The following is a 12,274-nucleotide window of genomic DNA, read 5'->3' as shown; positions in this document are numbered from 1 at the left end:
TAGTTAAGTTTATTTACAAGTTTGATTTAAGAAAATAAGTTTGAAAATGCAATGGCATAAGGCCAAAGTTTCTATCTTTTTTGCAAAAGTGGTCAATGTTTAGAACAAAAATAGTTCACACAAAGAAGATTTTGAAAATGGAGGGAGATATTTTGAAATTAAAGAAATAGGGAGAAGATGAAGAGACTACCCTATGTACAAAAATTTAAAAGTTTAGAGTTGAAATGATCTGACCAAATGGGTAGCAATCCAATAGACAAAAATGTCAACAGAAACCCAGAATTCCCTTGGACTTTTAGAATCAAGCAACATACAAATGAACAATTATATTATCTTGAAGAGCAAGGCATCAAATAAAGATGGCCTCATCCAAGCTTATCCACTCCATGATCTTCTTCAAAAATAGCCCATGTAACAGATGAACTCCACAGGTTCAAAATGACAACTTCATAATGATCAATGTTGTAGATGAATCTTAGAGAGATCTTCAAAGATGTATCATATGAATTTCAAATTGCAAGCACTTGGTTCTTCACAAGTTGGCATTGACCAAGTCCTTTAGTTTAGGAAGGTTGCCTAGATTCTAAGTCCTTTGCTCAAGATCAAACCAACAGTCCTCTCAAATGTTTTTTAGGGTTTTTGTTTTCATTATGTACATTAAATGATCAAAGGCCACACAAACAAACAAGGCAACACAAACAAAATATATCACACAATATGGTCCAAATGGACTAAGTGAAAATTACATTAACATAAACAATTAGAATGATATGTATAATGGCAAATGAAATAAAGTGCTAAAAGTAAATTGCATTAAAGTAAAAACTTGAAATTAAAAGTTAATGGTTAGTAAGTTAGAAGTTTGTTTTGTTTTGCTTTTCATTTCAAGATATTCTTTGGAGAACACTCAACCCACTTATCACAAGCATGGATCCTTGAACCAAAACATCTTCCAAAGGAAGGAAAGAAGGCCAAGTTTCCACACAATACCATGAAAGATGGGAGACTTACAATCTCACTAACTAGAATGCTTATGCCTTTTGTATCACAAATTTAGCGCTATGTTAAGAAATCATAATTGGACTTATGTAGAAGTCACAACTATTTGAGGTCGGGCAATAGAATTTTGGTGTTAATGCATGTTGGAGACATAGTATTATGAACTATGCTCATGAAACATACCACACACAAAAAATATGCAAAAGGTGTGGCCTAATCTCATCCATACTCATGTCAATTTCTCAATTAACTAGCATTAGGACTTTGAGATGTCATATGCCAAATGGAAATGAATGGATGAAGAAAGGGAATTAGATGAAGAGGGAAAGGGATGAATGAGATCACAAATTGGTCAAAGGAGTACTTTTACCAATTTAATACCATTCATTCATTTTGGGAGATGGAATGTACATTCCATCAATCCCCTAAATCCAATGATGTTACTTGACAAAGTCAAATCAACCTTGACCAAGGCCCAACAACAAACAAGAAAACTCTAATAAGTCAATACAAATGGTCAAAAAAATTTAAATGGCATTTATTCAATTAAAAATAATAAAATAATGCATTTAATTCAAATATGTTTTGTCTAATTCCTAAAATCTCATCAAAACACCAAAGAAATGTCCATGAGATTTATCATAGGTCAAACAAGGTCAAAGGACCTTGGAGAAAAAAATTCATAATTTTTGGACATTTAAAAATATTTTTAAACAATTAAAAAAAATGCAAAATCAATTAATTCATGAAAAATATTAATAATGACCCAAAAATAATTTTAATTCAGAATATGAAAGAGAAAAATATTTGAAAATATTTGGTGAAAGTCCCATATTTTTTGGATCAATATTGAATTTAATATGAATTATTGAAGAAAATGCAATTAAAACAAAAATTCAAAAATTCAAAAATATGTGGACCATCAAATCTCCCTCATTTAATTGAGGTGGCAGATCTAATGATCCAAAGCGCGCGTTCCACATGCACCTTAGTCAACTGCGCTGTATACATGGTAATTAAAACAAATGCTCAAGATTAAAACGTGAGAGGAGGATCCTATGGTTCAGATGCAAGACACCTCATCGTCGGAGCCAGAGCTCCGGTCATATTCTCCGGTGAGCTTCACCGAACTAGTCATCATGAACCATCACCAAAATAAAAAATAGGGACATGATCTTGAAGAAAAAATGGCACTGAGCTCAAATCTGACCTCCATTCATTCCAATTCCAAATATATTGAGAGAAATGTGGAATTGAAAATTGAGGTACATGAACTGAGTTGCTTCGATTTGACCTCAAAGCAACTCAATCTTCTTGCCTACATTGGTAGGACTTCAGACAACCAAAGAATCAATGGAATTGAGCAAGAATTTAAGAGAATCGAAGAGTTTAAAATTTCTGCAAATTACCTTCAATGGAGGTCTGAACATGATGGATCTTGATCTGGCTTGTGCTTGGACTCACTTCAATTGCTTGCAGGAAGAGAATGGAAAGGTTTAGAAGCAATGGATTCCTAGAGAATTGAATTCCAAAACAATGGATATTCAAGCTCAAACTCAAATGAATTTATCAGGTGTATCCTATGAGAGTGAAGGGTTTTCAATGGGGGATCAAAGTTGGCGCCATGGTGTTCTCATTTCTGGGCAATTGAAGCTCTATTTATAGAAGAATCAAGTGATATTTGCACACTCACTTTCACTTTCCAAAATTGGCAAATGATGATGCAATGTTGCATGGGCATGCATAGGCCCATGAAATGATGGTTTGAAGGTCCAAATTGAAGATCAGATATGTTGAAGTTAGCTTAGATTGCAAGGCACATGTACATTGGTGTTTGAAGATCGATCCATGCCAAATGATATCAGCCTGTTTAAGCCATGCGCAGCCTATGCATTTCTCATCCAAAATGAATGAATTTGAGCTCTTTGGAAAGGTGATATCAAGAGGAACAAGTTTGATTTTGAACACTTTTTCATTTGGAGATTTGAACTTGGAGAAATTTGAGGTGGAAGTTTGGAAAAATTTGACATATCAAAATTTTTCTAAGTGTCAAGTCATATGTCTCAATATTCCACCTTGCTTAACTTTTTATGGGAGCTTCAAATGAGAAAAGTGTCTTCACCAAAGTTGTATCTCTCTCAAAGACCTTTAAAATTGTCACCAGTTTCATGTCATTTAGATTTGAAATGATAGAGTTATGCATTTTTGAAGTTTGGAAAAATCACTTGATCTATGGTATAGGTCAAAAGTGACCTATAATGTGGCCTCATATCACATGCTCAAAAAAGTTGAATCATCTCCCACTCTATACATAAAGGTTGAAGTAGACACATTGAATTTGATTGTGAAACTTGTAAATCTTTCATCTCATAAAAATTGAGCAAGTTATGGCCTTGGGAAGTTGACTTTCAAATTAGGGTTTAGACAAAATGACCTATAATGTTTCAACATAGAAAATGATTTTCCAAGAAAAACTATCTCTAGGTCTCAACATGAAAGTTGTTTGGAATGTCATTTAGAGAAAGTTTTATCTTTGAATAATTTTCATATGGTGAAAATTGTAGGAGATAGGGTCTAGGGAGACCTAGTTTTGATCAAATGAACTCATCTGGCCAACCACCATCAACCAACTTGCTAACTTCCAATTCTCTTGACTTTCTTGGCTCATGGTAGATCATATATGCATAAGATGATGAAATTTGAAGTGTCCCTTAAGAAATTTGACCAATTGGTGAGATAGCTTGTTGGAGAAGTTACCCAAGATACCCAATCAAACTAGGGTTTCCAAGGCAAATCACCCTCAAACTCTTGAAGAAAACTTGATCAATATAACATGTAGAGAACATTGGGAATCATATATGATGTTTATAACCATTCTTGAATCAGTTCTTGGTTGTGCTCTTTGTTCATGAGGGTCTCAAACCCTAGATGTGATCTTGATGAATCAATGAGATCATGCCCTACCTACAAAAGAGTTAGGCAAATACAAAGACATATTTTTGATATTTTGGTTAGTGAAATGATAAAATACAAGTATGATATAATCATAAAGTGCTTGGTGATCTCTCCCAAAACAAACCCAATGAAGGAGGGGTAAGGATGATGCCAAGATATGATCTCAATGCTTATGCTTATGATGAAATTGCATGAGGGATCTTGGGGTCAAAATTGGGGTCTTACAATATGCACACAAGAAAGGGCTCCCTAGGAGTACCTAGGACACTTTGGGTGCTAACACCTTCCCTCTGTGTAACCAACCCCCTTACCTATATGTAAGATCCCAATTTTGTCCCTAAGATCCCTCATGGCATCATATCATAACATTGCATTGCCTCAAGGATCATTGTACACCTTGCTTCCTTCTCTATGGGTGGGATCTCCCTTTGAGAGTGGTTCTTGATCACCAAGCATTCCTTGCATTTGTATATCATTGCTTTTCTTTTTATCACTAACCAAAAGTACAAAAATATGTCATCTAACCTTTGTCTTGCAGATGAAGCATTAACAAGTCAAGGCAATCAAAGGCATTCATTGAGCAATAGATGGTGGTTATTCTTGAGATTTGGACCCCACAATCATTCACAAGAGTTCACATGAGTTGTGATGCCATTTTGAAGCAAAATCCCAAGTGGTAGAGGCTTGAATTTCCTCAGAACATTTTTTGATCAATTGAAGATCTAGAAAGTTAACTGCAAAGTCAACTGTGGATTTGGAGGTGGGAAGTGATTATAAATATTTCATTCATGTTCAAACAAGTATCATTTGACATTTCAAACACTCACATTGAAGAATTTGAAGTCAGGTCAAGAATTTCCAAAAATAGCAAGTGACCTATAATTTGAACTTTCCAAAAATGGAAAGGTTTTGGACCAACTTCAACTCAATATTACATCATCAAGAAAGCTTTAAATGAAATTTTGTTGAACGTAAAAGTTGTAGATCTTTCTCTCCCATTTCCAAAATGTCCAAGATCATGAATTTCTAATGTGTGGTTGAGGAGATATGATCCAATCATGGCAAAGTGTACTTGAAAATTCAAATGAGCATAACTTTTGAACCAAAGCCCCAATTTTGATGGTTCTTTTGGCATTTTGTTCATCATGACTTGTAGTTTCCAAACATCTCATTACATGGCTTGAATTACATTTGCATTATCATGTGCTCACTCATGAAGATTTTTGAAGGAAATTCCATAAAACCATTTTGGATGATTGTATGCATACAAAACCAATTCAAAAGTGTGCATGGGCCTTGTTTAAGAGGATTTGGATCAGATTCGTGTACTGTTCACACATGCATTCCATGCATGGGGGTGAAATACCAATTTGTGCATACACCTTAAAACTTGATTAATCTCAATTGCATTAGGCTTAAACAGGTTTTAAACATGATTAGCATGGCATATATAAGGTTAAACATAACTGCTTTCAGGATTAACATTCATTTTCAGATCTAGATTCAAAAATCATCAAAAAAATTCTCTCAAATTTTTTTCCAAATTCTTCACACAAGAATATTTTCTACTGATTGATTCATGCTCATGAAGCATTGTTGAGCAAGATTGGACGTGGAATCAAAGCAAATCGTGCCATATTGAACCAGATTCAAAGCTTGAAGCATCTATGGAGTTTGGAAATTGAGCTGGATTCGTGCATGCTGGAGCATTCAATTCATCATCAATCACTTCAACAAGCATCATAGAGGAGATTTGAGGCCTTGCTGAGCTTGTAGCACACGATTCCAGCTAGCTGTTCTTCAAGAGGTCAAGATTCGATCTCAATAATTCTTGAATTCATTAGGATATTGTTGTAGATCTTGTTATCCTGATGAATCTGAGCTTTGAATCGTGTGATTTGGTGCTGTTTTAAGTTAGTTATGGATGATTGAATATTTGACATGTTGAAATGATTCTCTTCGATCCGAACTTGTTTTGATGTTTTTGCATGATTTGGTTATGGATCTGTGATGTGCATGACATGAGGATTCGAATGATGTGCTTGTTTTTTATTTCTGGACATTTTTTTGAAAATCTGGAAATTCAGATGAAGATCATCATGATCTTCATCTTCAACCTATGAAGTTCATCATTTCCAGGTTTAGCCATGAACTTGCTTCGATTTTGCTACGAGCGTGCATGTTTAGCTACGATTCTGGGCACGCTAGGGTTTCTTCAGTGAAACGGCGTCGTTTCACTTGAGGCGCCAAATTCAAATATGCACTGGCTTCGATTCCCAGCGAGGGGATATTTTCAAATGTTATTTCATTTTTATACTTTCCCTCCTATTTTCACATATCATGTCCATTTTGATTTTCAAAATTTTTCCATCAACTTCAAAAAATCATATAAAATAGAAAAATGCATCAATTTCACTCCAATTTTTTGCATGATGCTCCTCTTTCTGTCTAGTTTTTTATGAGCATGAATTTGCAAGTTGTGCCTGGCTGGAAAAATAATTTGTTCTAGGTTGATTGATCACATGTACATTTATGACATTGCTTGATTCAAACTATCATGAAATGCTTGTTTCTTATCCAATGAACTTGAAGTTTTGCATGATGAATCTAGACACATTGCTTGACATTTTGGTTTTGGTTTGGTATTTTTCCTATGCTCCATTGCTGTTTTATGCTTGTGCTAACTTGGTGTGACAATTTGTGTCACACCTTTGAATGTTCAACTTGTGCAACTTGATTTCTATGCCAAATGATCTCTGATTCCCCTGATTTTTTGTATGTGAATCCTGTTAGATGTCTTGAATGTGCATGAATTTTTCCAGATTTATTTGAACCATTTCTGTTTTGATTTGAATTTTTCATTCATGTTGATCACATATGAGCTTTGAAATTGCCTTGAACTTCTTTTGATCATGAAATGCTTTTGGTGATTGATTTTGATGTGAGCCTTTCTAGGATATGTCAATATGTGTGTGAAGTTACTTTGTGTTAAATTTCAGCTCCTGTTTTGAATTTTTTCTCCATCTTTGACCCTAGGCTTTGACCTAGTGGTTTGTTGCTTACATTTGAGCTTTGATTTCAGGTTTAAGCATCCAAGTTCCATAGTTGATGATGCTTCATCATGTGATTGTTGATGTTTGCTCTTGATTACTAACATTGTGTGTTTTTGTAGGTTGATGCTAATTCACTTGAGTTTGCCTTATGGCTTACACATTTTGTACATTGAGATCATCTATTGCTTATTGACTGTTGTTTGTTTGTCTGAGCATTGTACTGATTTGTTTAGTGTTTCCACAGGTACCTAAGTTGCTTTAAGTTCATTTTGAACTTTGCTTTGCTTGGTTGCTTAACCACTTAGGTATAATCCCTAATCTTCATGTAGTCTGGAAGACCTACTGTTATTGGTAGGCACCTGTCTGAAGCCCTCCTTAAGAGGCAATGCTTGTGATTGTTTAATTTTGTGCCAAGCAGGTAAAGTCCTCTTATGAGGCAATTGGCAGATAAAAGAGATGTGTAATCCATCTCCTGCTACTCAGTGTGTCATTCACCTTGCTCACACCATGTGTTGATGCATGGTGAATAATAACCCAAAATCTTATAGAGTCAATCATTTGTGGAGAAGAGTTCCTACTTTCTGAACTCCCACACTTTCCATTGATCAAAGCTCTCCCTGACCAGGGATAAGAGCTATGAGGCACACCCCTCATCTCCTTTTCATCTGCTTCACCCTAACTCTCAATGTTAGGGTTAAGAGCTCAAAATACCCCATTCCAGTTGGCTGTAAAGCTTAACCTTGCTTGAGCCTAATTGATTGTATATAGTGTGTGCTAATTGACTTGTTTGTTTGCTTACTTGATTCATCTATGCATATTTGCTTGAGTGTTCCTTTGTGCATTTATCATCATTACTTGTATATCATTTCATAAACATTGTTCATCATTTTGTAACATTTTGTTTTGTCCATTGAGGAGTCAATTATAAGTCCAGTTATTGGCAGTTGTTTCTTATGATATGGTGGGAGACTAGTATAAGTCCATTGATTGGCATTCGGTATCCATGTTTGTTTTAGGAGACTAGTATAAGTCCATTGATTGGCATCTGGTATCCATGTTCCATTTTGTTTTAGGAGATTGGTATAAGTCCATTGATTGGCATCCAGTATCCATTTTGTTTTGCGAGACTAGTATAAGTCCATTGATTGGCATCTGGTATCATTGTTTTCTTTGCTTTAGGAGATTGGTATAAGTCCATTGATTGGCATCCGGTATCCATTTTTGTTTTGTGAGATTGGAATAAGTCCATTGATTGGCATCTGGTATCCATTTACTTTGTTCATCTGTTATTTGCTTGTTGCCTTATTCCAAAGGAATCACTTGAATCATCTACGTATGATCTCAAGAGGTGAACATCTAAGAAGTTTTTACTCCCTTAACCTTCCACCTTTTGTTTCTTTAAACCTCCATTTGCATGTTAACCCAAATCCTGAAAACTAGTGTGCAAACATTTTCATCTGTTCTTTTCAAATTAGAAATCTAGGCCTCAGGCCTTTGATTTTTCAAACTTCATTTTCATAATACTTCTTTTGAATTGAATTCTAATCATATCTTGACCATTTTTGTGAATAATCCTAATTGGTTAATTTCACTCACTCAATTGTTTTGTGGCTTTGTCCATTCTTGATAAGTTTTCATACATTAGCCATAGGTTTGATTTATCCTAGTTGGTTGATGTTAATCTCACCTTTTATCCTTAGTGATTGAATTGTAAGACTTCCTTGCTTATTATAGGGTTAACCCCTCACTAGCAAGTTGAAGCTTTTCTCACATGGTGGACTTGTTGTTTGTATAGGTTGAGTTTTCTCCCGTGGATAACGAAAGGCCTTAGTGCTTTTGTTTAAAATGAATCCATCCATACTTTTGGAAATCTTTTAGCCGAACTACGGCGTTTTGATCCTTACCTTCCATGGAAAGGTACGTAGGCAACGGGTTCATCCGTTCAAACACAAAAATAATAAATTGTATATTCTTTCTCTCATCCCTTCAATCCATGTTTGCACAATAAATAATTCATAAACAAATAACATTTCATACAACAAGTTGTGAAAAGGGCTCCCTAGGAGTACCTAGGACGTTTTGGGTGCCTAACACCTTCCCACTGCGTAATTAACCCCTTACCCAGATCTCTGATCTTTTAATTGGTTTTCTATGTGTAAAACTTCTTAGGCTTTTGTTCGCTTTTTAGCCATTCCTTTGGATAAATAAAAGTGTGGTGGCGACTCGATTCTTTGTATGCTTTGCTTTTGATTTAATCAATAAATCATAAAGTGACGAATACACCGCTACACTATAATCTCTGGAATTTTATTAATTTTGATTTGAAAACTTCTTATCTTTAGGTTTTGTTCGTACTTTTCCCTTTTCCCTTGGAAACAATAAAAGCACGGTGGCGACTCTGGTTTTATTAACGTCTAGCTTATCCATAGCTTGATGGTCATGAATTTACCGCTACAGATAAGAGAATTATATCTCAACTATGGAAGTGACTCGTGTCTAAACTTTGAGAAAAAAATTTAAAAGGAAAAGTGCACAAATGGCATACAATAATTTGAATGAGTTATGCATTTTTTAAGTCTTTTGGAATTGATCTAAATATGCTTAAGATGGATTAACACTTATTAAGAAAATGTTTTGAAAAATCACTTGACAAAAGTCAAGGTTTATTGAGAAAATGATCCAAGTTTAAAAACAAGAAGGTTTTGAAAAAGAGAGAAGATTTTGAAAATTAAAGAATGAGAGAAGAAGAAGAGACTATCCTAAAGCATAAAGTAAAAGTTAGGGAGAAAATATCTAACCAAGAGATAGCAAGCTTTATGACATAAGTCAAATAAGAATTCCATCCTTTGGATTAAGCCTTAAGCAAGCCTAAATAAGAAAATAATAATTATGTACCAGATGAAATCAAAGTAACCAAACCAAGTCTTTAAAGAGAAGTCCAAAGTCAAAGGTATCATATGAATCCCAAGGTCTCAAATCACAAACTCTCAAAGCAAGGGTCAAGATTTTAGTCTTTAGCACATAACTCCACAACAATGTTAAGGATAGTAACCATAGGTCCATGAATCAGGAGAACCAATTTTTTAGAGGTTTTTCCTTTTATTAATGACTTAAAAGAAAAAGAAGTCCAAATGGACAAATGAAAAATAGCATAAACATAAACAAAGGTCCAAGTAGACAAAGAGCAAATATTATATGAGATGTTAAAATAAAAGCATAAAGTAAATGGCATAAGATAAATGACATTAAAGTAAAGTTAATACAGTAGTATGTTAGTAAGTGTTAGTGACTAAAATGCAAGATGGGTTTGTCATCTTTTGGAGAACACTCAACTATTCACCCAGAAGTATGAAAATATGAACCTCTACATCACTTATGAGAAGGGCTCCAACTTGGATAAAAATCAACAAGTATGCCACTAGCTCTCATAAATGAAAAGGAAAGCAATATTTTCACACAATACCATGAGGAGTATGAGACTTACAATCTCACTTATAAAAATGACTTACTTTCAGGATAAACTTAGCGCTATGTTAAGCAATCTTAATTGGACTTATATAGAAGTCACAACTATCTGAAGCCGATCAATAATAATATTTTTGTTAATACATGCTAGAGAAATGATATGTAAATCATTCTCCTAAAGCCATGCCACACAAAAAAAGAAAAGAGGATGGATCAAGCACAAAGGCTAGGAGGATGGTCAATTACTTCAATCCATATTACATAGTACCTAGGACAAACTCATGCATTAATCCAAAGTACCTTAAAGGATCCATGATCAATTAGGAGGTAGATTTGAAATGATGAAAGTTCATCAAGTACCAATCTATACATCATGAACAAGATGGACACAAGTCATCCAATTGATCAAGGGGAAAAGAAAGAGATGAAGGAGAAGGGGACAAGAGAGATCAATACCCAAATTGGATCAAAGGTATGATCAAGTCATCATCAAAATCAATCATCCATTTTGGTGGATTAGGGCTTTCACCCCACCAACACCCAAGATCCATTGAGTTTGATGAGACCTATGATCAAAGCAACCATGATCCAAGGCCAACAGAAGTCCATCAAGGCCAGCAAATATAAAAGGAAATTAAACGAAATAAAAATGCAACAAAGGTATTTTTAAAATGAATTTTAAAATAGAAATAAAGTGAAAAATTTATAAAACCCTTCAAAACACCAAATAAATGGCCAAGAAAATTATGGGAGGTTGGAAATAAAATGAGAAGCATATAATAATTTTTTTCAGAATTTAAAAATGCAGAAAAGTAATTTTAAACCAATTAAAATAAAGGAGAAAAGATAAATTTCATAAAAAAATAGTAAATCAATAAAATAAAATGTGGAAAAATAAAAATAAGATGGAGAAAAATAAAAGAGAATTTTAGAAATTATTTTGGGATTTTTTTTAATGTAAAATGATTTTTCTATGAATTTTAAAAGAAAATACAATTAAAAATAAAAATAGAAAAAGAAATAAAATCAGAAAAAACACTGAGCGTTGGATCTGACTTCATTAATTGACGTGGCAGATCCAACACTCACAAAGCTAGGGCGAACGATGGAATTTAGTTGAAATAAAACACGAGATCTAATTCAAATTGGACCAATCAAAATATTCCAATTATCCAACGTGTCCTTCAAACTCAAATACCTGAGATAAACTTCGGTCATCTTCTCCGATGGTCCCTCACCGGAGTTTCATCATTTAGTAAATTCAAAACACGAGGCTACCACCAATGTAATCACCTCCTCATCACGAATTCAACCTCATGCTCCAAATTTATTTATCTACACTGAGCACGGAGAATTTCAGAGAAGTTTCAAAAACAAGCAAGCCACGAAAAATAAAATTAAATAATTAACACGATCAATCAACACCAGATAAGTTAGGGGAAATCATCAGAGAGTGAAGGACTATATTGTGGTTACTTGTTTGAGTTCAAATGGTGTTCATAACTACCTTATCCAAATGGTGATCAGAAATTGATGAAACTCGATCTGGTTAGAGCATTTCAGAAGGTCTCAGAGCTTAGAAATTATTGCAAAATCTTCAAAGGAGACGGAAGATGCTAATAGAATCAAGAAATTGGATTAAAATAAGCTAGAATTCAAAACAAGATAGTTGTTTTTTTTTGGAAAATTTCAGATTGCGACAGGGGTTTCTTGGCTTTCAAAAGCTTGGAAATGAATGCAATAACTTCCTCTATTTATAGAAAATGTATTTGGATCCAAATACGTGTGGAATCAAGCTTAAT

This window comes from Lathyrus oleraceus, chromosome 7 (assembly GCF_024323335.1).
Source record: "Lathyrus oleraceus cultivar Zhongwan6 chromosome 7, CAAS_Psat_ZW6_1.0, whole genome shotgun sequence".
NCBI classification, from domain to species: domain Eukaryota; kingdom Viridiplantae; phylum Streptophyta; class Magnoliopsida; order Fabales; family Fabaceae; genus Lathyrus; species Lathyrus oleraceus.
The sequence above is the reverse complement of the archived record's forward strand: the minus strand, read 5'-3'. Positions refer to the sequence as shown.